Raw genomic sequence first — 27,583 nt, 5'->3', positions numbered from 1 at the left:
TTGTCGCACTATGTGCAACAAAGAACCGCAATTTTCAGAATCTACCTTCCAATGAGAGAAAGGCTCTACTCACTTTGGCGGACGATGCTTCAATGACCACCAAGCCAGCAGATAAAGGCCGTGCTATTGTCATCTTGGACCCTGCAACATACCGGAATGAATGTCTGCGACAACTAACTGATAGACAAGTTTATCGTCCACTCAAGATGGATCCCACACCTTGGATCACAAAAGAAATCGTTGATTTAATAGAAGAAGCCAAAATCGAAGGGTGGATCACACCACAAGAGGCTAACTTTCTAAATACCACACACCCAGTCATGGAAAACATCCTTAACAACGAAGTTTAAATTACGACTTACCTGAACAACGAAGTCCGAACAACGACAAATGGTAACAACGACTTTCCTAAACCACGACTTTACTTAACAACAAAGCTTAATAGATGCTTTTGTCTTCTGTGATCAAGATACATGGAGAAAAAAAATGACTACTAGATGACAGGCTTGCATTTTGCATGAACTATAAGCTCTGGATAAGTAGTCAAGCATGCAAAATGAAGTGCTTTCTCAAGAAGGATGGAGCCAGGCCTCGAACTTGGTTTTAAAGTGCCAAAGAGGGCAGCTTTGGATGTAAGCTAATATACCCTCCCCATTTTCCCGTTTTCTTTAAAGTTACAAACTCAAGAATGTTGTTTAAACATGAAGCAAAACATGTAAAGATGTGTGGTTCTGAACTGCTAAAACTGCAACAGAGTGAGTAAATGAGTTAAGCATCCATCACAGTATTAGAGATGCGACAACTCTAATTTTCACATGTACCGTCAATCGCCACGATAACAATCGAAAAATTGATATTCTTTGAGGAAAAAAAAGTGGAGGGGCATTCATCTTATTCACTCAGTGGTACATTGTTTCATAAATATTATGGTAGATCAGAAGCCCCGCCCACTTCTGGAAAGTGCAAAGTGCTCCGCTCCTCTAAGTAATGCATACATTTAAAAAATGCAGGTTACTTGCTGCACGTGGCACCCGGACCAGGAGGCAATGTGTTAACAACTACTCAGAAAACAGGAAGTAGGAAAGATGATGATGTGGTAGGTTGACCTAGTGAGAAGCGATGCACTAGACCACACTGGCAATGTAGCATCACGTGTCTCGATTACAGTAGGTGCAAGCATAGCTTGTGTGTGTGTGATCGTGTATATTTTTAGAGTGGTGGGAATTAGTATTTAAGGGGTGGGAGGATCGGGGTACTAGTTGTAAAGCATTTTTTTTAACACGCATTCCTTTACAACGGAAACTCATGGTAAAGGAATGCGTGGGAAAAAAATCGTGGTTTAGACAAGGTCGTGGTTAAGACCTCGTTGTTAGGGAAGTCGTGGTTGGGGAATTTGTCGTTTAAATATACAACCCCCAGTCATCCCACAGTTTTATGTATTACCAAAAATACATAAACCTCAAAGACCACCTCCAGGTCGGCCTATCATCTCAGGCATAGGCTCTTTGCTGGAACCCTTGTCCACATTTGTAGATTACTTCTTATGACCCATGGTGAAGGAAATGCCTACATATCTCCAAGATACCAAGGACAACCTGAGGCTGCTACCGGAGACAAAGTTAAACGCCAGAACTGTTTTTTTGGTCTCTTTCGACATTGAGTCTCTGTATACCTGTATCTATCAGGATTAGACCCTTGATGCAGTAAGACAGCTTTTGGACCAGAGTACTATGGACACAATAACACTGGTGCACTTCATAATGGAGTGTGCCAGGTTAGCTGTGAAAGAGAACTTTTTCAGGTTTGAGGACACCATCTACCTCCAGACGTAAGGAACATCGATGGGCAGCGTTTTCGCACCCAGTCTAGCGAACCTGTACATCCATATCTTTGAACAAGAACATTTCTTCACCAGTGACAATCCTTTCCGCCAGCAGATCGTTGTATGGAAATGATACATCAACAATATTTTTGTCATCTGGCGAGGGTAAGCCATCGCCATTCTTGAATTCCAGACTTGGCTGAAATCCAGAAATAATTTTCTTACATTTACTGTGGAGTATAGTTAAGAGAGCCTGCCTTTTCTTGACCTCCGTATTTTTCCATCAACAAGGGGACTGGAGAGCAAACTATATAGGAAGCCGATGGCAAGGAATTCTATTATGGAATTTAACAGTTACCATCCCAAGTCGCTCGTGACAATCTATCACATGGGCAATTCCTTCGCATTCCGAGGAATTGCTCCACTAAGGAGAACTATTAACATCATGTGAAAAAGCTCAGCAATTAACCGACAGGAGCTATCCTAAAAACTAGTTTGGTGCTCCTACAAACGGGCATCGAATAACAATCGCGAGGCCCTTCTGGAACCACCAGTACCCAAATCACCTATGACGAGACTCATTTGCGTCAATACCTATAGCACATTGTTCAATGGTATACAGAAAAGTGTGCAGAAACATTGGAGGATTCTTAATGTTGGAAATGAAACAATACCACATCCTTTATTTTCATTCAAAAAAACTGGTCCATACTAGACCCAGAGTCAAGAATTCCAACAAACAGGATACTCTATGGGAGATACCGGCAGTTCAAGGACATTACCAGTGCAGTTCGTGTGTGACCTGCCCACAAACAGGACATACCAAGACAGTGGACGGAGGCACTGCGAGACCATGGATACAGAGCAAACTCACAAACTGTAACAGTGATAACGTGATCTACTTAATAACATGTCCCTGCCAACTTTGATACATCGGGATGACCACCCAGAAGGTGAAGTTACGGATTCATGAACACAAGAGCACAATCAGGTGCAATAAACAAGCAACAAGACTCACCAACCACTTCCTAACATCTAAACGTAAAGCTGGAGAATTGAAGTGGATGGTCTTAGAAAAACCTTTCATTCCTCCCCATGTCACGGATATCACCAAGTATCTATGCAGGACAGAACAAAGATGGGTTTTTAAACTGAAAAGCGATACCCAGGGCCTCAAAGACGATGATATTACATGGACCCTTCTATAGGCCTGTAGAAAGGCTTGATTGGGCCAGTATCTATCTGCTTTGTACTAACAAGGATCTCACTCCACTTGATGCCTACATGATTAGCAAAGGCTTGTTTGTCCTATGAACATGCAATATATCTTTAAACACAGCAATACACTTCCATCACGTTAGTTAGCTTGAACTGTGTATAACTCCACTTGACCACTTGTGGGAAACTATAATACTCTAGTATTACATTTTTTGTCTATTGGACAGGGAATTGAACCTTTTAAATTTAAATTTGCCAGGGATTACGATTACATTGCCCGTTTCATACTGGCAAATTTACCTGTGTCTACATAATCAGAGAGTGTAGTGTACATTTCACTCCGGAATTTATGGGCAGATTAGGTCTCCCTGGGGTTTCCCTTGACATTGGCGCCACTTTATGGAGGTCCCAAAGTCCCTATTTTGACTGAAGAACGTTTGTATTAAACTAGCTGGTGCAGGGTGTGAAGTAGACTACTTACTCTAATAACGCTAGGCCCTTTAATTACATCGCTCATTTTTGACAATAGCGAATGCGTTTTTTGGTTGTGTATTGATAACCAGAGATCATAATAGCTTTATGCCTCCGTGTTTTATTCCACAGTAGTGCCACTGCGATTAGATTTTTCCTTCCTTTTAATGATTTTACATAATGGATTGGTGTAATATGCCCGGTCCCTCTTGAAATGCAACATTCTATAATAAGCATTTGCCGCTTCTCGGACCATGTCATTTTGAACATTTAAAAGTGGACTTTGAACCTACTCTCTATGCACTCATCTATAGAGTTGTTAGTGTATAGGCGCACGCCTCAATATCTTTGCACTTCTGACATTGTGGAAGCAATTAATTATTTGCAGAAACTACTTCTCCATGGTTTTCGAGCATTGCTGGCAGCTCTCACCACCATGACACTACATTTACCATTTTCCCCTGGTTTATTTGTAGTTCTATTTTTAATCACATAATCGCCGCATGACTAATTACCCACACCTGCACATCCGATAATAGTCTACAAATGGTATATAAAGGCAACCCTTTCCCTCCGTCGGCCACCTTCGGTTACAGCTTGTGAGAAGTCCGGGGTACTGACAGGGAGGTAAGTGTGAGATGCAGTGTGTGTTGCGGTATGAGCCTTAAGCTGCATTTTTACACCAGTAGTTCTATTTAGAAAGCAGCCCAAATCACTCAGGCATTCTGCTTTACTTGGTTTTTTTTTTTTTTTTTTTTTGAAAACCTTTATTGAGCCTTCACAGGTGTCACACAGCTTGTCGCCTACAACCCAACCGGGCCGGCCGCTAAGAAAGTGTTAAGCAAACAAATATGCATTATCATAGTATAAGTACACCTGCGGTCGTGAGGACATGAGGACAAAGCTCCAAAAAGAAATTGTGAAGAAGGGATTGCGAATGGTCCATGCCGAAATTAGGAGGTTTTCGTTTTCTGTTTTATACCTAAAGAAAGAACATTCAAACTTCGGGAAATCACTTTGTCATCGATATAGGAAACCTAATGCCATTTAGGTGGGAACGTACTTCAGAGTCCATGTCAACAGCACTTTGTACACCTCGGTATGCACAATATTAGTCGTCCCATTATGGTACCCCGCCCCCACCCGGTGTCGCCCTCCCCCACCAACAAGCCTTCCCCCCACACTCACTCCTCCTCGTCCGACTCCGGTGCGTCATCTTCAGGAAGTGGCTCGCAAATCTCACCTCGGTAAGCATTCCATGGGGACCAAACTTTGTTCCACTTGGCCGGGCACCCCCTGGTCAAATACACTGCCCGTTCCGTGACCATGGCCCTGTCCATATTAACACACCATTGCGAGGCCTTCGGTAGATCTGCCACCCCCCAGCGCTGCGCAATATCCCTCTTAGCCATCATCATTCCAATCGTGACCCAGAGGCGGCCATGCCGGGACAAGTCAGTTGGCTCCCACACATTAAGAAGGCAGCGACGAGGCTCCGGAAGCAAGGAAACCTCTAGCACTTGTGAGACGGTGCGCAGGATCTGACGCCAATAGGTTTGTATAAGGGAGCAGTCCCAGAGCGTGTGGAATAGTGTGCCCTCCTCCCCGCAGCCTCGCAAGCAGAAGGGGTCAGGGGCTCGCTGTATGCGGTGAAGCAATGTTCTGGTGTAATATGTTCTGTGCAGAACTTTGAGTTGGATGAGTCTCATTCTAGAGGATATGCCCGCGTCTTTGGGGGATGCCAGTGCCTCATTCCATTCGTGTTCATCCAACTCCCCCACTTCCTGTTCCCATTTACCCTTAAGAGGCACTAGCGGGTCTGGGGAATTATTTAGGAGTTTCCGGTAGGTAAGGGAGGTGGCCTTTTCCACCATATAGTCAGTCAAGAGGCGATCCTCCAGCGGGGACGACTCCGGGAGAGTCGACCCCACCGGAATAACCGCCAGCAGAGCATGACGAACCTGGACATACCGATAGGTTTCATGCGGTCCCATTTCGTAAAGTTCCTTCAGGCGGTCAAACGTGATGACCGCCCCACAGTCCCACATGTCTCCCACCGTTGAGATGCCTATATCGTCCCAGCGGGAAAACCCCTTGCTGGTCCGAAGGTTGCCCAGAGCACGTGAGTCCCAGAGTGGGGTGAGCTTGGTGATAGTGTCTTTCCATCCCAGCGCAGCGGTGGCTGCATGCCAGGTGGACACCGTGATCTTAGTGGGCCCCTTCAACGACCTGAGTTTACGTTTATCGTAAAGCGGGGCCAGCAGGGTACCAGCCCCAAGTTGGGCCCGATCCGCCTGGAATGCAGGGTCCGATTGCGATGCGTGCAGCCATTGATTGATCGGCCTAAGCTGGGCCGCCCAATAGTAAAGCTGGAGGTTAGGAAGTGCGATGCCACCCTCGTACCAGCCCTTACAGAGCTTGGCGTGAGCTATCCTTGCCGGGCGATTATTCCATAGCAGACCAGAGACCACCGCCGCCACCCTCTTGAAGTACCTGGGGGGCACCGCAAAAGGGGCATTGTCCAGAATATATAGAAAGTGGGGCAGGGATTTCATTTTGAAGAGGGCTGCTTTCCCCAGCATTGTTAGCGGTAATCCTGCCCAGAAGCTCGCATCACGCCTGAGGCGGTCCAGCGGAGGCGCCAGGTTCAATCTTTCGTATTCCGCCGGGTCACTCGTGACGTGAATACCAAGATACTTAAATGACGAGCCGGCCCGCCGTAGGGGGCAGGCTGAGTCAACCGCGGGTAGGCTGCCCGTCAGGGCGTATAATTCGGATTTAGACCAATTAATGGTATAGCCAGACACCTCCCCGTGGGTATTGCAGATGCGTAAGAGAGCCGGGATGCCGTGTTCAGGATCCGTCAGGTAGACCAGCATATCATCCGCGTAGAGCGAAATACGGTCTTCCCAGCCCTCCTTCCACTGAATCCCCTTAAGCAAGGGGGTGGACCTAATGCGGATTGCCAAAGGCTCCAGCGACAGCGCAAATAGCAGGGGGGAAAGAGGGCAACCCTGTCGGGTGCCGCGCATGAGCGGGAAGGAGCGGGAAACGTGGCCATTCGCCACCACATGCGCCACCGGCATGGTGTACAGTAATTTAACCCACGAGATGAAGACAGGGCCAAAACCCACGCACCGGAGAACCTCAAAGAGATAAGCCCATTCGACCATGTCAAAGGCCATCCTTGCATCTAGGGCCAAAATGGCCGCGGGTTCGCCGATTTCATCCGTCCTGGCCAATACCCCATGCACCCTTCGTAAATTGAGTGAGGTGTTCCTGTGGGGCATAAACCCGGACTGGTCCGGGTGAATTAAGTCAGAGAGGTGGGGCATGAGACGGTTTGCCAGAAGTTTCGCCAGAATTTTACTTTCTGCGTTAAGTAAGGATATAGGGCGGTATGAGGAGCATTCCTCCGGGGGCCTACCAGGCTTAGGAATAGTCACAATCGTGGCCGTCCGTTGGTCTAACGGGAGCACCCCCGTAGTACGGCACTCCTCATACATTCGAAGCAGGTATGGGCTAAGAACAGCAGTGCGGTCCTGGAACCACTCAATTGGGATGCCGTTCGGCCCGAGCGCTTTGCCCGTATGTAGGGCCCCAATGGCAATCCGTAGTTCGTCCGCAGTAAAAGGCGTCTCAAGCTCAGCCGCCGCTTCGGGCAACAGTACCGGGATGGGCAGATCATACAATGCGCTTTGGGCCGCAATCGCAGTGACGTCCCGTTCCGGGGTGTAGACCCTCTCAAAGTGGGCCGCCAATGCTTCCACTATCTGAGCTGGGTCCGTATGAATGGTCCCCTGTTCGTCCTTAACCTGTTGAATCCCCCTGGCAATTCCACCTCTTTTGTCTAGCCAAGCCAGCATTTTCCCTGCCTTGTCCCCCATATCATACACGCGGTTTTGTGTGTCAGCGATGTGACCTTGTGTAACGTGTCGAGCGTGGTCGGTATAGAGACGCTGGGCTAGCATGAGCGCGTGCAGTGTGTCGTCAGTGGGGTCTGTTTCATGGGCAGCGGTTGTTTCGCGCAGTCGTAGCTCGAGCGCCGAGTGTTCCGCCGCCTGTTCTCGTCTATACGAAGTTATGGAGCTAATGGCTTGCCCCCTCAGGACGGCCTTATAGGCCTCCCACAGCACCACAGCCGAGGCTGCGGTAGGCTCGTTCTCCATGAAGTAATGTGTCGTGGAAGTCTGCAGTGCCTTCCGGACCTTAGGTACCTTAAGATATGAGGCACGCATCGGGAAGACGCGGTGGCGTGAGTGTGTTTGTGAAGTAATGGTGAGAGTTAGTGGGGAATGATCAGAGATGCCCCTAGGGTGAATGAGCACCTCTTCGACGCGCTGCAACCCATCCCCCAACGCCAGAAAGTGGTCAATGCGGGACAGACTATTATGGACGGTGGAATGAAAGGTGTACTGTCGCTGTGTTGGGTGGACGTGTCGCCATATGTCTACCAGCCCCAATGCCCCCAGGAACCTCTGGAATCTGGAGGGACCCCCGGGGAGAGCGGTTGCTGGGAACCTGTCGAGTTGTGGGTCGGCAGGGGCATTAAAGTCCCCGCCTAACAAGGTGTCTCCCTCGGGGAGGGACAACAAGAAACCACCCAGGGCAGGTAGCATCACTGAGTGCAAGGACGGCGGGATGTACACCGATACTACAGTCAGTGGGCGCCCATCCCACTGACCAGTCACTGCCGCAAAACAGCCCTGCAGGTCAGTTTTAGTGCTGAGGGTGATAAAAGTAGAGGATTTTCTGATCAGGATACCCGTGCCTCGGGACCCAGTGGAGAAGTCTGAATGGGCCAACATTGCATACCCTCGCCTGTCCAGGGCCTTGGTGGCAGTACCCATTAGATGGGTCTCTTGAAGGAGTATGAGGTCAGGTTTATGACGCTTGACCTCGGACAGAACAAGGCCACGCTTCACTTTATCACCCAAACCGCGCACATTCCAGGCCAGAATCTTGAGGGAGGAGCCGCCCAATCGCGTCTCACCCGCCTGCCTCACAGTAGGCCGTGCACCCACCACCATCGAAACTTAGGGACAAAAACCAACAGCACATGGCCCACCCTCCCAGCATCGTTCCAGTAAATAGCACAGTACATTCTACATTTTTGATCGATAGCATGAATTTCCCGTAAAAATAAACAAACCCCCCCCCCCAACACCCCCCACCCTGCCTCCCTGCCAAACGGACTCAGAACTGCCCGCCACCCCAACTTAGCAGAGCGCTTAACCCATATCAGAAACAGAGTACTTGCACGTCGGGGGAGAGTGTCCCCCAAAGCAGGCGGTCCCTTTGTAGCCCACGGGTCGTCCGGGCCAGTGTCCATTAACGACTCAATGAAGAATCAGAATGGGAGCATAGTTCAGGAGTAACTTGGTGGCCCCTCGTGGTCTCATCATTCGCCTCCAGCATCCCCCAAATGTTCCTGTGACGGTGATCCATTCCCGCTGTTTCTGGGTGGAGAGCGTGAGCCCCGCCGGCTCCCCTCTCCCGACCTGTTGCGTCGACGGTTAGAGGCGCGGGCCACAGTGCGCCAGCCATCCAGCCACTCCCTGGCATTCTCTGCCGAGTCGAAAAACCAGACCTTCTTGTCCGCCACCACTCTTAGCCGGGCCGGGAACAGCATGGAGTACGGCAGTTCTTGGTCGCGAAGCGACTTTTTAACTTCGAGGAATGTTCTCCTCCTACGGGCGACCTCCGCCGTATAGTCAGGAAAGAACGAAATCCGAGAATTCTGGAGTTGGATGGGCGGTGCCACCCTGGCGGCCTGGAGGATTGCATCGCGGTCCCGAAAGTTGAAGAGTCTCGCCAAGATGGGGCGCGGGGCGGCCCCCGGGGCGGGCGTCCCTCCCGGGACCCGGTGGGCCCGCTCCACTGTAAAGAAGTTGGACAGTCCCTTCGGGGCCAGTTTGGTCTTTATAAAATCTTCAACGTATAGGTCCATGGCCCCCTTTGTTTCAGACTCCGGAACCCCCAAGATACGGACGTTGTTGCGTCTGGAGCGCCCCTCCTGGTCATCCAACTTACTTTTCAAAAGTTTATTGTCCGCCTGTAGCCTCTCCATTGCTACTTGTAGTTCAGAAACGTCCTCTATTAAGGATTTATTCACCACCTCCACCTGCTTCACCCTCTCACTCATTTTCTGGAGGTCGGCTCTGATAAGGGTAACCTCCGCCGCGGTCGAGCCCACCGTGGCCTGCACCTGCTCCAGCGCCCGCAGCACGTCGTCCAGCGTGGCCTTTTTAGCGCCGTCGTTGTCAGCGCCCTTCCCCAATGATTTGCGCTGCTCAGGCTGGGTGGATGACTGGTTATCGTAGGCATACTTCCCAAGCTTCGCCTGAGCAGCAATCTGCCGTTGTCCCTTCCCCGCCATTACTGTTCAGCAAGACAAAGTCTATGATGGGGCAGACCGGAGGTCCGTAACCGTCCACGGGGGGGAAGGGAATGCAGAAAGGGGGGGGGACCAAAACGGGTGGTTGCTGGCGCTATTCGAGTGCCGCCGGCCGCCGCGGAGCTGTGGCGGCTTCGGCCGAATCAAGCAAAATGGCGACTGGTGCTGCACAGGTCCGCCGGCTTGTGTCGAGCGCAGCCAAGGGGCACAGCTGCCCAGTGTCACCGTGTACTCAGCGTGAGGGGTAGATCGGGCGGTGGGGAGGATCGCCAGCCAAGAGTGTAGGACGATGGCGTCGTCGGCTACTTCCGGACGGGTGCGCCGGGGAGGATGAACTTCCGCCCGGCCACAGGAGTCAATCGACACCGGGGCTCGCCTCGCGTCACCAGGCCCGTCTTCCACAAGGGACGGAGATGAGGTTCCGCCCCGATGCCGGGGTCCAAGCGCTCCCAAATTTTCAGTACCGGTGCCGTTCGGTCACCGCACCCAGGACACCCTCTTCGGACTGAGCAGTGAGCGGATAGACATGCGGATTGTTGCGGGAAGCCGCCTCGCTACGGGAGCCTCTCTAGGTTGCTGCCGCCATCATCGGCTGCTAGCCACGCCCCCTGCTTTACTTGTTTTTAACCAGTGGTCTGTTAACGCCCCATTCAGTGTGTGTGTTTACAAATCCGCTCTTCTTAGGTTCCCCATCGTTTGGGTTGATATTGTCCTAGTGTTTGGGAGTCGAGGTGCTTTATTTTGAAAGTACATCCAGCTATGGGCGGCACTATTGCGACCCGTGTGTGCATGCGTTGAGTTCCAGCCATGCAAGCACTTACTGGTCCACTTACTACTGTTTCAACTGTTTTACTTTACAATTCTTTTTAATGTCGTTCGGCCTAATAATCTTGCTGGCTGTTGACTTAAGATCACCTCCAGGCTATACTAATATATATCCTTGATGTATTGTACTTGACTTGAAATATATGGACTACATGTTTACAGAATGTCAGTGGTGTCTGTGAACTATAGTTTTTCCTTTCAAAATAGAGCAGTGCCAAATGCCCTGTGCTATTACCAGGTTAGGTGGGGTGTTCACCCGTAATATTACGGGTAAGCATACTTTTTCAAACCTTTTTGTGACTGTATATGTTAAGATACAAAACGATGGGTACTTACCCGTTCGTTGATCATTGCACTCAGTATAATCATGTATTTGTCTCCACCTTTTATGCATGTAAAGTAACTTTGTCTTTGTTCTTCATAGGTGACATCAACAGAAATGCGAAATTTTCGCAATCGAGATCACAGGTCTCCGTAGGTTGCATTTACTCCAACCATACGTTTGTTACTTATTTCATATTTTTTTAACTATTTTTGAAGTAGTGATTTATATCTAGATCCTGAGGAAGGCCACGATCAGACTTTGATCATGATGGCTGAAACATGTAGACCTTTATTTTGGACTAGTGCAGTCATTAATTCCTAAACTGCGCATGCATTGTTTTTTAATCTTGACACCAAGAGTTAACTAGTAAACTATTTTTTCCTCTTGGTAGTCAATTTTAGTTCACTTTTCACTTCTGCAACTTCTTGCACTGCAACCATCGCCCAAAATGTTTCAAGAACTTCACACTTAGTCAATTTTAGGAGATCCAACTCAGGACTCTAACAAAACATCCCTGAGCTCCCCCTCACAGTGAGGTGGCTGTAGTCCTTGGCTGCACTAGGATTTGCAACCAAGAGGAGATCCCAGATGATGAAGCATGCCACCTCGGTGGGTGATGGGTTTCCGTCCTCTTTAAAGGACTCCCCCACATTTGAGTAGGGGTGATATGTTTGTACTCTTTGCATTCTAGAGCTGTTCCTAGCTTGATAGACCCGCTGATTATTTGTGTAATTTCATGGTGTTCCATGCCTTGGCCGCGAGGAAGGTGAAGGAGCGACCTCCTGTTCTGGTTTTCCTGATGCGAGACTCCGTAGCGAGGGAGAGCTGGGCTGTTTGGAGGGATCTTTGGGGTGTGTGGAATGAGAAGCGGTGTTTCAAGTAGGCAGGTCCAGTGTTGTAGAGGGTGTTTGTTAAGGGTTGTTTGTTACATTTTCAGGCTGTTTGTCGACTTTGTCAGCAAACATACATTTTTAGACTGTTTGTCAATTTTGTCATTTGGAAGTGGTGTTTTTGTTGACCTGGACACCATTGTTGTATGTTTTCTTGTCGAGTTTGGAGACCAAAAAAAAGATTTCTTTTTGTAGGTCATTTAAAGTTAAGCATTAGAGAAATAGTTTAGCTGCAGTTTTATTTAATGGGTTTATTTTACTTACTTCGTCATGTAGGCTGTCTGTTTTATGGACGGTAGCTTCTGCAATTTTGCAAATAGGTTTTGGTGATTTTTCACATGCTTTTTATAGTGTTTATATATTTAGTTAAAGAGTTCTATTTGATAATTCTTTTTTTAAGTTTAGTTTTGTTGGTTAGTGTCTGTGTGGTTTTAATTTTTTGGGCAGTCTGTTCCTTATATGGTGGATGCTAATTAAGGATTATGTTTAACAATACTATATATTTGTATCTATTACGTTTATTTATTGTAAGTGTATATCAATTTATATTACATTTTTTTAAATAATATATGGTGTGTGTAAGTGATATTTTATGAGTTTTATATTTATTCTGTGTGTGTAATGGAAAATCATTGTATATTCATGTTAGCTGTTTATTGAGTAAATTTGGTTTTATATATCATTTTTAGCAATTTGTTTTTAGTTTATTTAGTTATTGGAATATATAGTTGTTCGGTTGTTTTTTAATGTTAATTATTAGTTGGAAATAGTTTTTGTTTTAAGTTTTAGCAATATTATTTTTAGTTGATAATGTTGGTAATCTATATTGTTGTTATTTTATGTATTTTTAATGTGTTAAAGATATTTCGGTTACTTTATTTGTGTTCAATATTATGATACTTCATATGTTTTTAATGGTGATACTGTTGCTGCTGATATTAGTTCCTTGTCTGGGCACTGGGTGATGATTATGGTAAACTATATTTTTTGCGAATATTGTGGTAAATTGATGTTTTGGTATGTTATATTATGTCATATAACCAAATTTCTGGTCCTGCACATCTTTTCACTAATTTAAGCTACTCTCCGATTCATAAACAACTAACATCTAATTTGGTCTAAGCCCTGGGGGTTCTATTGCCTCTGGAACCTTCTACACTATTCAGCTGCAGTAGAGAAGTTCCAGCGGCAGCGGGTATTCATGGCCCCCAGGACAGGATCCAAACCTTTTGGTCCTTGTGATACAAAAAATGCCTAACTCCCTCATAGCTTAGAGCAGCTTTCAATCTTGCAGGAGCAAAACACAGTTTGCATCAGGCAGATGGGAATTCTTCCAGCAAACAGCACATAGTTATCTTCTCTTCTTCTGTTCCAGACAGTTCTCTCTATGAGAATGTTTTAGCAGCACTCATGAATGCCTGGCTGGAGCTCTAAGAATACTGTTGTAAAGGGTGTGGAAGACCTTCAGATGACATTGATTGGTAGCAGCACTTAGCAGTCGCAGAGCTTCTAATGCCTTGCTGAGCTTTGACACTATATTCGAAAACACGGAGGTACCCCTCTCTAAGCGAGGCAGGAGAACTAAGAGTTGGGTGAAAGGAACACCCAGCAATTTTTGGAAGATGCCCATGTAATGCCCACTCTAAAAATACATCTACTCTTTTCTGCAGTGAGAGCGGTTGTTTGAAAAGCAGGGACTTGACAAATTATAAGTATCCACTTGAATCAAAATCTAGACAAAATTTGGAAGAAATGTTTGGTGAGAAGCACAGTGGGAGGAACTGTCAAGGATATCTGCATAGATCAGACACAAGGTATCTGCCAAATGGTGCCCCATTTTGTTTGTATCAAAGAAATTAATGCTAAAATGACAAACTCCTGGTGGTTTTTACTTGAAAACATAGCTCACTGAAGAGCCAGTGAAAAAGAGGCATCATTAAATAAGGACAAATGAACACTTCTTCAAAACCTAAGTTAAGTATGGAGTAGTTCTCTGTGAGAATTCAAGCCACAATGTCTAGTTACAGCACATCAACAGTAAGGTACGGTAAGGTAAAGTTTATTATGCATAGTTAATTAAAACCGGTGCAAAACATATTACAAAAAGATCATAAAATATCAAAGCTGTTACCCAAGGTTCTTTTTCTTTACTCATGCCCAAAACGGTCTACCCCTATCAGTCAAGCAAACATCATTACTTGGTGATTATTAGTAACCATTCCCTTCTTAGGCATCAGATTCAATAAATGATAGGTATGAAGCATACAAAACAATCTAAAAATATTTTGAAACATACCTTCTTAACATGTTTCAAAATTAATTATATCTTCACAGACTGGTACACCACAACCAATACCAGTTTACTCTATTCACCTGTCCTAGTCTATTGACCACTGCTGAAAAACATATGACCATTTTTGGTAAAAAAAAAACATTAGCACAGTTAATATACAAATCAATAGCACCATAATAGTTTTTAATTTTCTTTTTAACAAAAACTGGCCAAAACCAGTATCTTCTGTCGTGTTATAGTAGTTTCCTAATACACAATATGTTTAATGAAAATGTTGTTACATATGAACATGGTCAGCAACTTTCCTTTTTTGTCATAGAAAATGCTCCAATGCTGTCTGAATTCACCTAGAGGAAATAAATCAGTCCATTGATAAATTACCTAATCAACTGTTTTCTCAAAAATACCCCAATTTCAGTCTAAAGCCATAAGAGGGAAAAAAGACAGTGAACTATATTTTTGAAAATCCTCAAAGACCAAAAGCTTTCATTTTATTGTCAATTGATTTTCCTTTGCCTATTTGAAAGAGAATTGATTTTGAAGGCTTTGCCATGCCTCACCACGGTGTTGTTTTTTTTTCTGGTGTCCGCCGCCTGGTTACAGGAGCCTGTTCTTTCTTTGAGGAAACAATGGACAATTAGCGAGCAATTTACTAATTTATAGTGTAACACAGCACATCAACTTTCGTTTCTGCACTATTGCTTTTTCAGGCTGCCTAGCACCGCGCACAGGCCTTTGCACCACAGAGCAAATAGGTGTGTGTGATATCTATGTAAAAGAATACCCTTCCAATACAAAATACTATGCATATACGTACTTTAAAATGTTTCCCACATTGTGTGTAAATGCAGTGTGGGAAACATTAGTAGAAATAGATAAAAAACATCTTGTAAGCGCCTGCATTGAGAACAGGGACTGATTGGCACTGCAGGCAGTCGGGCATTGGCCGAAGGGCCGGTGTGTCGGTGTGTTTTTCTTTCCCAGCCCACAGAGGGCACTGAACCGTTAGAGTAAAGCAGCCTTATTGGGGCCGTGTGATATGGCGCTTGGGTGATGATCATCTGTGGCCTCTCCTTGACCCCGTGCCTTGTCAAGCTGTTGTCCTAATAGTGGAGTAGGGATCAGAAGATTGCGAGAATCAGCCTCCCTGGGGCCAGGTGTTGCTCAGGCCATTGAGCCTTTCTCTCCCCCTCCACCCGCGGCTCATGCAGCCCAGAAACAGTGTTTGTATTTTACACCTCACTCACAGCCCTTCTCATTCAGGGCACGGTGGGCGGGGAGGGTGGGTTTATGCTGAGGCCTCGCTGTGGGGGCCAGGTGATGTTATGGATTTGGGCCATCTTCACCACAGCACCCTCCCCTATGGACGGCTCAGCAGCTGTGTTTTATGCTTCGTACCCTCTCCTGAAAGGCCATTGCCCTGATGCAGTGGAGTGCTTGAATAATTTAGTAATCCAAGGGGGCCTGGCAGTTGTTCTGTTGCTCCGGTAATAAAGGTCTGGGGAAGAGTTGACTAATTAAGTAAACTAAGGCGCATCCCTGTTGTTCTATTGCTCATGGTGTAGGCCATTGTCACCTTGGCCCCAGTGTCCTTCCCAAGAACAATATACTCCCACTTTCATGCCTTGCATGTGCATAGACATATGTGGCCTGAAGGTCAGAGCTGCACAGATGGGGGATCAGGTTTGTGTCCCATGGTCCGCTCGCAACATCCTTTGATTCTGGGCAAAGCACTTAATTTCCCAAGCCCTTAAATAAAAAATCTGATCTTGTGCACTATAATTGGTACTCTTGAATAGCGCTCAAATAGCCTTGGGCTGAATTCACACTATATAAAACGGTCAAAAGGAAGAACAACAATAAAAAACAAGCATTGGCAATGCCAGTAGGTCTTGCGTTTGTGAGAGTTACAGCTATTGGCGTTGTAAATGACAATGTGTTTACCCATGTGTTATGGAGTGGGGTGGAAGTAGGTGGTGTGGTTTAGAATTATGTGGCTTGGATTTGAATTGTTAATTGTGGAATCATGTGGCTTAGAATTATGTGGAATGGTGTGCAGTGGAATTATGTGGATACTAATTATGTGGTTTTGAGGATACTGGAATTATGTAGAGTGGGGTTGTGTGTCATGGAGTGTAATTATGTGGAATGATATTTTGTGTTGTGTAGTGGTACGTTGTGCAGTTTAATTATGTGGTGGATTGTTGAATTTTGTGGCATGATGTGGAATTGTGTGGTTGGATTGGATGTATGTGGTGTGTTGTGTAAATGTGTTGTTGAGTTGCATTATGTGGTGTGTTGCTGAATTTTGTGTAGAATGATAATGTATGGAGTGGAATTGTGTTGCATGGAACTGTGTGGCGTTGAGCAAAATTATGCTGATTAGAATTATGTGGACTGTATGTATGTGTATTGCTGCTATGTGGCATCAAATGAACTTAAAAGCCATGTTGCCTTTCAGATACCAGCAAAGCAGTTGCAAAAATGCGAAAACATAATTAAGACTGAGGGCTGCCATTCATCCCACATTTATAGAGCGCTTACTACCCATGACGACGTGTTGAAGTGCTCTGTTCTTGGTAGCAAGCTACTCTGGAACCCAAGATTATAAATTTATAGTAGATCAGTAATCTTTTTTCTTTGTGCATTAGTTGTACAACTTTGCTGTTGTACTATACAGCGCTGATGTCTTCTCGTCCAGACCTATACCAGCGACTTCAAAGATGTGCACATCATGACCGAACACATTGATGTACTATCCTGCAAAATCTGCATCCACAAAGGGTGATTCTGGGAGCTACAATACCCTCCAAGCATTGCGGGGGCAAAGGCGCCATCCAGGTGCACCCCATGAGAGTACTATTCTGGGCAGCAGAGCAGTCTGTATGGATACCATGAAGGGTTATGTACTAGGAAAGCAGTAGTGTTTTGTACCCGTGCCATTTCATCCACATGGCAGGATGAACATTTTAGCGAACTCCAGGTTCCAAGCTCCGCAAAGTGCATTGAACCCACTGAGGAATCGCCTGCAGTGAAAAGGCAGAAGAGGTGAATGGGTGGAATAAAAAAGTAAATAAATAATCTGTCAATAAAAAGAAGTTAAATTCCATGTAATGTGAAGTGCTTTTTATAAGGTTGAGCAGCTGTTGACAATTGTGGCCCACAGAACGTGCTTCCGATTTGGCGTTACAGCATGTGTCTTACACTTGAAGGGCATGTAAAGAATTGTGAGGGATTGTTACTCAGATGGAATATTTAAACCAATATCACTAGTTGTCTGCAGGTCACTTGAACCATGATTCTGAGAACAAAGGGTGTTTATTGCTTCTTCTGAATTCTGTGTGGCATTTAATACATATTCTCTTTGGAAAAGTGAAGAAGGTTCACTCTGCAGGTTTGCATGTGTTTTTCTATGACGATAAAGTATGACCTATATCTCTTGCACTCATTATCTACATACCTTGTCCTCTTTCTATAGCTATGTACCTTTTCTTCTGGCTACCCCGCTCTTTCCATCTTTACCTTATGTCTCTGCCCATCACATCTATGACTACCTGATATCTAGTTCTACTTCACCTCTCTCACTATACTGTCTATTTACCTCTCTCTTCACCTCCTCTTTTCCTCCGGCCCCCAGTTGGTACTACCCAGCAGAACTAGGGATCACTGTCTAACTAGAGTAGTGCACACAAAGAAAGAGGGGAGGTAGGATAAGGCTGCAAAAGGTATTTACATTTAAGGAAAAGTGCAAATTTTGTGAGGGAGCTAGTTTTAATTTCTTTTGAGTGTTTTGCACAATATTTTATGGTTGATATGAAAAATGTATTTCTTTACTGTTTGTCATTAGATGTTCTATTCTCCAAGGTAGAGGTTCAGAACTACTCTTCCTCTTACTTTTGTTATTACATATTCTATTCCCAGAGATTTCCGTCATACTCTTTCCCCTTGACTTTGTACTAAATTTCTGATGTATGTGCTGATCAGAGTCAAGGACATAGCTGGTTGGGAAAGACTCTCTAACTACATTGTGCAAGGTGTTAAGGCTGAAAGTAAGTATTAAATTTTCAGAATTGCAGAGCTCCTAGTCTTTACTGGCACTAAAAGCTTTGATATGCTTAATTTACCAAACATTTCTCTCCAAATGAGACCTCTGAGAGTAACCAAATGGTGTTTCATGAAAATGCACGCCCCTTGAAAGTGGGCCACATTTTTTGGCAGTGCCCGGGCCAAATTGTGGTCCAAATACAACCCTGCTTGAGAAGGTGTCATTTTGTGATACAGAGCCATCTATATCATTGCTTTTAGGTAGAACTTTGAGTCAAAAACCATGGGTGGTAGTTTAGAAATGCCCATGTACCACCCATAGGAGGCACCCCCAGATGCAAAATAATGCAAAGCAGCACAAAATGCATTTTACTTTACTTTTAATGGTACTTTTCAGCACACACCAAAATTTGTGCTGGGAAGTAATTACTTTAGCAACACATGGAGTGGTGTGGCTCACTGGTAGTGGAGTGGTGTGGCTCACTGGTTAGAGGCGGCAGACCCGAGAGCAGAGAACGGCCTGGGACCAGGGTTCGATTCCCGACGCGGCAGGGTCTTGGATCAGGATCAGCGGACTCGATAATTCTCGCCTCGGTGCCTACTCTAACCAGGGATCACACTCGGCAACTCTGGGCATTAAGCTTGCCTCATCTCCACAACGGCCCCTCACAAGCGCCGGGGATGCCTGGTTTCACCTTGGAGACTCCCAGGAGGGACTATCTCACAGGGAAAGCCAGGACGGGTTCCCCAGCGGTCTATAGCGATACGAGGCCTGCGGTGCGGGTAGCAGTGCGCTTTACAAGACACACAATTATTATTATTATTATTGCACAGGTTTGCATCAATTTCTGTGAGTTAGCACCAGGTCAAAGTTTTGAAAAAAAAATTCTCTCAATGTGGTGAGCTATTCTGTTTTCCCAGCATCATCTCACTACTTATAAGTTACCAAGTTATGGCGATGTTAACGTCTCACAGTGTTGCCCTTTCTCTATCCTGTCTCCAGCTAACTCCACTTTGTCCCCACACTTCATTCCTCGCTTTCAGGAAGTGGTGTTCAGAAAGTCACCTTGGTGTCCCCAGGGTCTTGCTGCCCAATGCCTGGTGTGCCTCATGTCATAGACACACTACTCGTTATTGAGGAATTAGATCACATTGGATTTAAGCTTCACACACCTCTCCTACTCATGTGGCACCAAAAGTCAGAGCAGCACCCGTCATGCCATAACAGAGCTTCCGATAAGTGGCTCTAACTACTTAATTCTGACAAAACAGCCCGATTCTAGTCTCACCTATGCCTAACATGTGGCAGACTGAAGCCCAAAGTGTTTTCTAAATAGTTAACATTGTACAATGTACAACTTACAGTTTAGTTTCCGGGGAAAAAACTGAAAGTCGTAACTTAAAGAGAGCAAGACATATGTTTTAATTATCCTCATTACTGCTGATGGATACTGCAATTTGGAATACATGTTACGGGTCAAAACATCAGTGATGTGCTTTTTAGGCCTAGAAAGATGGTACTCCAGAGGAGAATCATCAGATTAAATTTCTGCCAATACTGGCAAAGTATGATGAATGAAATTCCAGAGGTGAATGTACCTCCTTTTTTAAATCTTTCTCCGCATTTCTGTATTTTCTCTTGTAATTCAACTCTAAATACCCCCTAAACTCCTCCAGTCACCTCCAGCAGTGGTAACATATCTTGATAAACCAACCAAAGAACCAGAACTATTTGTTCAAGTCAGCCCCACATATTCTCATAGAGAGTTTCTTCACCACATTGACTAGTTTTCCTTGATTTGACACATGGCCTGCAATGTGTCCTCCATTTTGCAAGCATCTTATCCACCTTTATTATAATTAAATTTTTTGATTATAAGCAAATGTCACACGAATAAACACTAAGGGGCTTATTATGATGGGTGGAAGCGCCGTGGACGGTCCCTCCGCCTGCTGCCTCCGACTGCACACTTTGGGCCTCATTTATGAGGCCTTGCATCAGTTTTGCGCTTCCGATGCGTCACTTTTTGTTACGCATCGGCGGCGTAAAACATGCCTCCTGTTGCGCACTATTTACAAAGTGACGCATCTAAGCAGATGCGTCACTTTGTAAACCCCTGCGCTACATTATACCTGCGTCAGGTATAATGTATGCAGAGGGGGCGTTCCCCCGCAAAAAGCCTCATAATAGTGACGCAGCAAAATCTATGAGATTTCACTGCGCCACTTTTAGGACGCTGTTGCGTCAAAATCTTGGGCCTGCCCACAGCAGGCGTAAGACTGACGCAAGCCCTTTCACATGGGGCTTTTCCCATGTGAAAGGATGCATTGCAGGAGTTGCGTCACTTTTGTGACACATTCCAGCAATTCGTCACTTTTGCGCATACAGATACGTCAGAAATACTGACGTATCTGTAACTCCTTGCGACATGATGTGTCATATTGTAAATATGACGCATCATTGGTGTCGCAAGGAGGGCGCAATGAAAAGTGACGCAGCGCTGTTTTCACGCAGCGATGCGTCACTTTTCATAAATGAGGCCCCTTGTATATAATGCATCGGTCAGACCGCAGCAGCAGATGGCGGTTGGATCGCAACCAACGAGCCGTCAGTTACGCTCTGACCACCTTCGTAATCGGCCGCATTATCTCATGTACGTTCCTGTTTGGTACTATTTTTATTGCAATATTTTCCTCACATCATAAAGCTATGTCTAAAATATTTATTTTCCTGTTACAGTGTGAGGACACATTGCTGTACATGACTTCTATGATATTTTTATATAACACTGTGCTACTGTGTACAATATAACACTAATCCATGAGGACATAAAAATTGAACAATTCCCCAGTTCTGGTATTGCTATATAAAATTATTTTAATTCGTTGATCTACTCTTTGACTGTTTTTATTTCTTCGGTGTCTGAATTGTGTTATTTGCTTATAAATACCACTGTCACTTTTGAAGAAAAGTCTAGCTCTACCAAAATCCCACAAATGGTTATCATAAGAATCTAGTCTTCTCTCTTAAGCAATACTTTTGCTGTGCTTAATTTGGCCATTGTTTGCAATATGGTGGACATACACAAAGCAACATAACACAAATAAGGCATAATAGGGCACAGTACAAGTGTCAAAAAGTGAACACAAATACCGCAATAGAACACATCACATTGCAACAATGCAACATAAAAGCATGCTAGTCGAAAGAACAAAAGAACAATTTATCACCACACCAAGCCGCCACAGATCTAAAATGCACAAGCATTCTTGTCACATATTTACCACCACCAGAAATGTGCTTTCGTAATAGAGTGGTATAAGATCTTTGCACCATGCACTGCCTTACTTACCACAAGATCATACAATAGTGCTAATCAAATGTGTTTTGTGATCTGACCCCATTTCTGAAAATAAAAAAGGAACTCGGAGAAATGTCGGGTTAAATGAATTGACTTTACGCACTGCAGGCGCATAGAAACTAGTGATGGGCTCTGAGCTGAGACAGAATTTCAAATACACCATGCTTTATACAGCAGGCATTTTACCAGTCGTGTTTGCTTACATCACTTCCTAGATCTTCCGTTTCTGTCCTAGACTGCCATTTACCCCGCCTTTTAGTGAAGAGCATTTTCACTTGAAAGCGCGTTCTGGCGGTAATAATCTATCCACTCCTTGTTTTAAAGTTATTTTCACTTTGGGCAATACATAAGTGGCAGAAGCTCTCTGTACTTCTGTCAATGTCGGTTGCCAAGCTGCCGGTATTTAGAGATAAAAGGGGTACGCATGATCTGAGGTGTCACATTTCTTAACCTTGTCAGTTGTTTTTCTTCTTATAACTATTCCACTTAGCTTAATTGCTCTTTAAAAGTCAAGTCTCATTCTAAAGTTCAAACAGTCAACCGGCTGCTTTAAGTTTAACAATAAATAGTAACAAAAAAACCTGTGCGGAATGCATAACATAAGGGATTCTTATTAACAATAAGAAGCCCATTTGCATGAGCCGGAGGTACATATTTCACGCACGATGACAGATTTGAGCCACAATGCCCTATTCAATAAATACCAAAGAGAAATAGACTCGCCAGAGAAACGTTGTCACTCACTCTTGGCTTTGCACTTCGCAGCCCACAAATGTTAAAGGTTTAAATGAAAATCCCGTCACAGTGGCCCTTGTCGACTGACCTTATCACGCCATGAAATAAAGCAATCAACGGGGAATGTGGAAGGGTCTTAAATATCACCCGCGGGGATGTGTCAGCAAATGTTACAAAAATGGTACTGTGTCTTTCCAGGCAGAAGTGAGCAAAGTAAACCTGATGTTCTCAACAACTTCTGGAGTTCGATGAAAAAAAAATCTCTTGAACCAAGTATGTTTTCCAAATCGTCATATATATGTGACAAGTACTAGACCCGTAAGGAGCACCAATGCCCATGTTTAGGAAATTGGAAAATCTTAATCGCTGTAAATTTGGGCGTGTTACCTCTAAGAAAATCCCGGAATGCGAGCAGATTGTTTGAGTGGTTTATTTTGAGCTAATGTGGGGTAAATGGATTCTGATGAAGTAAGTGGCATGTCACACATCATGAAACCCACCCAGCCTTTATGGATCAATCTCATTAGCGACTTATACAGTCTAGAGACCGTGCAAAGAAGACCTAAATGACTTATTAAAGACTGCGGGCCTTATTTATGAAAAGTTATGCATCGTTGGGCAAACACAGCGATGCGTCACTTTTCATAGCGTAAGGATTTACAGATACGTCATTCTGACGTATCTGGTGGTCTAAAAATGACACATTGCTGGAGTGTGTCAGAAAACTGATGTAATTCCAGCAATGTGTCATGGTCCACGGGCGAGCCCCATGTAAAAATACCTGCCTCAAAGGATTTTGACGCTGTCAAGTCTTAGAAGTGGCATAGTGAAACGTCATAAATTTTACTGCGCCACTTCTACTAGGCTATTCTATGGGGGAACGCCCACTATGCATGCATTATACCTGACGCAGGTATAATGTAGCACAGGCCTTTCCAAGTGACTTATCTGCTTAGATGGGTCACTTTGTAAATACAGTGCTGTGTGGTGCATTGATTACGCTGCCCCAGCTTCACAAAAATGTGGCGCAAGCCCTTCATAAATAAGCGCCTGAACAACCACAACAATCCCTGGTTCTCCTAATCTCAGCCTTCAGCCATAAACTGGTACAATTTGGTAAAATATCAAGAGATTTTTAAGCATGCATTCATATATTGTTGCATTGCTGATTACTGGTATCACTTTTCTCCATGAGTATTAGGGAAGCTTAGTTACGAATTGTGTACCTAAATGCACAGTAACCAGTTGAATTGGTTAGTGCTGTATCATTTTACGGGAGGTTAGCCCGTAAGAAATTCTAACAAATTTGCAGCACGTTATATTTTTTAAAGCCCATGGAATTACCTTAATCATATGGGCCCAACCTTAATGAGATTTAAAGACACCATTGAACTGGGGTTTATGGAATTACTTTTTCTCTGAAAAGGATTGACTTATTGGGCCTGAATACGAAATGAGTTGGTTAATTCCGACCCAAGCGTAAACACCTGATAAGGCATGGATCGGAATTACGACTTTGGCTGTATTTAACCCATCCAATAATTATTGGATGTGCTAAAAAGTAAAATCTTAACTGTTGTTAAATATTGGCAGGTCAAACTTGCTACAATTTAACGGGGAAATTGTACAATATCTACCTTAGCATGCAGATTTTTGTGCATTAAAAACACCAAAATCTGCATGTTATTCCCCTCAAACTCGTCAAAGGTGCTGTTTATCACACACAAAAAAATAACATATATCATGGTATTGTTATTTATCATGTGAGATTAATAACATCTAAACTTATAGTCAGGCCAATAGTGTGTTCAAACGTTCAATAGACAGGGTGATAAATAAATAAAACTGATATAAATTTGCGGATAGAACCTAGGTGTTTTTCTTCTGCACTGTAAATGTAAATATTTGACTCTTTGACATCTCCAAAGAAAGGGAGAGTTTACTAGTAGTCTAGTATAAACTTCATGGAATAAGGCACTTGTTAGAGTCATCATTCATGATCGCCTTTTTTTTACAAGCATTTCTCACCAGGCCTGGTATTTTTTTCTTAGACAGCAGCAACACTTCTTAGCAGTGCTAGCATGCTATTAGGGGCCTATTCACAACGTTAAATGTACACTTGTATTTTTACTCACCTGCATATTTACTCCCCCACCTAGGTGTAATTATACACTTTTTTTCGATTCATCATTTCAACCTCATCTTTTTCCTCTTCAGTACCCTCTTTATACTGTCCCCCGAAGGCACTTTCTCGAATCGCCCTCACTTCATCATCCCTAAATACATACTGTACTCACTCACATTTAAGGACTTTATTTTCTTTTACTTTTGTCTTGTAAATATGTTGACATCTATGTACCCCCTACACACACATTCACATATGATCTAAATTGCACCTGGAATACATGACTTTTGTTATGTGTGCCCTGCAAAGAGGCTAACCCACTGACAGGCATTTTGCTTTGCCTACTGAGTATTTGATATAGCTCACGACTCATCCCTGAAAGGGCATCTCAGCGCCGAGATATTAGAGATGTCTTAAGCTGTTTTTTAAAGCCTACAAAGTCACTACAGACTCCGATGACAAAAGGGAAAGTATTCCAGTGGAGTGGGATGAGATAGGTATAGGCTTGTCCTCCGAATTTGGATGTGCGAATACGTCTAGGTGCCTGCCACATGGTGCAGGGATGAACAGTTTCTCCCATTTCTCTATGGAAGCTCGTGCTACAGCCGGTTTACGGCCACAGCACAAGATCCCATAGAGAAATGAGAGTATGCGACTGTACCATGTGCGTACTCATTGTAATTCTGAGGTCGGGATAGCTGCCCTGAGGTCAGTTAATCCTGATTCTGCAATGATGTCGAGCAGACGTGAGTCTGCCCGACATCGTAATAAGGCCCTTAGTAGTAAGTATTTCCCATTTTCCAACCACTTCCCTTGTTACCTTCCACATTTACTACTAAAATGTTTACCAACTTGAGGGGAGATCTCCCCACCCTGGCAGAGAACTCCAAACAGAAAAAATAGGCAAGGTGAAGACACTGGTGTTCAGCAATAGTTTTGTGAGTGGCAATTTGAGGTACATGAGTACTTCTGTAGTTCCACTTTATGTACTATAAATGCAGTTTGAGAATCAATCCCATTTAATTGTCATCCTCTATATATTCACTTTTCCTTTGTCTATTCCCCCTTTGTGACTTCCTTTATTTGCTATTTCCATTTCTCGTCAATATCTTCTCCTTCTAGATCTTAGTTCGCTCTTCCTCTCACACATTACTTTTCTCTATCTCTCTTGCTACTCATTTGGTATTGTCTTCTTCTCCCCTCTCTCTCTCAAAAACAGACACACACACACACACACACACACATATACACACAGAGACACACACACATAACGTCCTATCTAAGTCACTGGAGCCATACTTGGTAAGAGGTCCAACTTTAAAATACTAGTTCTCATAAAAAGGACCTGTAGTGTTTCAATGACAATAAAAGAAACCTGCATACATACACATTTTGTGCTGTTTTATTCAAACAATGGCAGCGTTGCCGAGAAAGACCAGTACCATTTGATCACAGACACAACATCCTCACTGAGATATGCCTGCAGTAATACAAAGTTCAGGAAGTGAATCAGTCAGTGATAAAGTGTTGGCATGGCTCCTTTAAATACCCTCCCGCTCTTGTCAGAGGTCCATGTGCTGTCCTGTTACATTATTAGGGCAGCAGCGTGTTATGAAGATAGTATATGGTCTCATGAAAATGAATACTGCCCTGTTGAGAAGAGGACGACTATGGCAGGGCAAATGTGAATCGATCTTGGGGCATCCAGGTTACACATCGATCACTGAAACAAGTGCACTAACCTCCCAAATACCTAACCAGGATAGGAAATTTGGTTGTGCAGATGAAACACACATTTTCTGAGAGGGATGGATGAACCCACCAACCTAGTTTCATCAACAGACTAGAGGCTGGAAGAAATTTAGGGCAGAAGTAGTGTTAGTCAAAAGAAAGGCTTCTGCTTAAATCTGTTTCGAACCTGCTTGATATTAAAAGGACTATCCTAATAGAATTCTGGAGATTTCTGGCATGTCCGATGGACAAGTGCCTCAAACAGAAAAGCTGGCATTTGCATTGTCATCTACTTGCTTGTAAGGCACAGCAGAGATCATGAAGGATTCCAATTTGAAAACAATCTTCCTGGGAGTCCTACATAGAAGTGCATGTTTTGGCACAAACCACAAGTGCGAATCAAGTGGAGTTCAGACTCTATGATCATTCGTTCCTTGCCCTCTGCACTGAAACATTCATATAGCACCTCGTGCCAGCTTGTTTCTAGCTTTTGTATATGTAGCAACGAAGGCACAAGTAGATAATGTAAGCAATCTAGGATCACACGTGGAGGTCACATGGAAACATCAGGATTAGAATCCAGGGCATCAAGTTAGGCACCAGATGTATCGTTTTTATAGACAGAGTTCTGCAAAACTGTGCGGACAAAATATCTCCATACAAGCATACAAATTATTTTCACTACGAACAAAGCATACAAGTTGGCTATGGTAATTGTTTTTCTCAACCGTGCCTATATATCTTCCTACACCCGTGAACACAAGCGGTACAAAAGGGGGTGGTGATGGACAGAGCATCCGAACCAATCAAACACTCACACCCTGTCAAAAGATCTGGGTTTAATCCATCACCGTTCTTTAGCCCACTCTGCCACCCCAGTTCAGACATGGCTATATGCAAATCAGTCTGACCCTGTGCCTCATGGGAACAGTCCAGCCCGAACTACCAAGCCATGCCTTCCCTGGACCGGAAACAAGCTTCCGAGGACCGGTTTCTGGCATTACAGCCGTCTTCAGCCCGGCTTGCTTGAATCCAGTGGCAAAGTGAGCAAGGGATTCACGTCTGAGCATACCCTGCCACACTTAGGCAGCCAAAAGCGGTACAAAAGGGGGTGGTGATGGACGGAGCATCCGAACCAATCAAACACTCACACCCAGCCAAAAGATCTGGGTTTAATCCATCACCGTTCTTTAGCCCACTCTGCCACCCAAGTTCAGACATGGCTATATGCAAATAAGTCTGACCCTGTGCCTCATGGGAACAGTCCAGCCCGAACTGCCAAGCCACGCCTTCCCTGGACTGGAAACAAGCTTCCGAGGACCGGTTTCTGGCATTATAGCCGTCT

This window comes from Lissotriton helveticus, chromosome 11 (assembly GCF_964261635.1).
Source record: "Lissotriton helveticus chromosome 11, aLisHel1.1, whole genome shotgun sequence".
Classification (NCBI taxonomy): domain Eukaryota; kingdom Metazoa; phylum Chordata; class Amphibia; order Caudata; family Salamandridae; genus Lissotriton; species Lissotriton helveticus.
The sequence above is the reverse complement of the archived record's forward strand: the minus strand, read 5'-3'. Positions refer to the sequence as shown.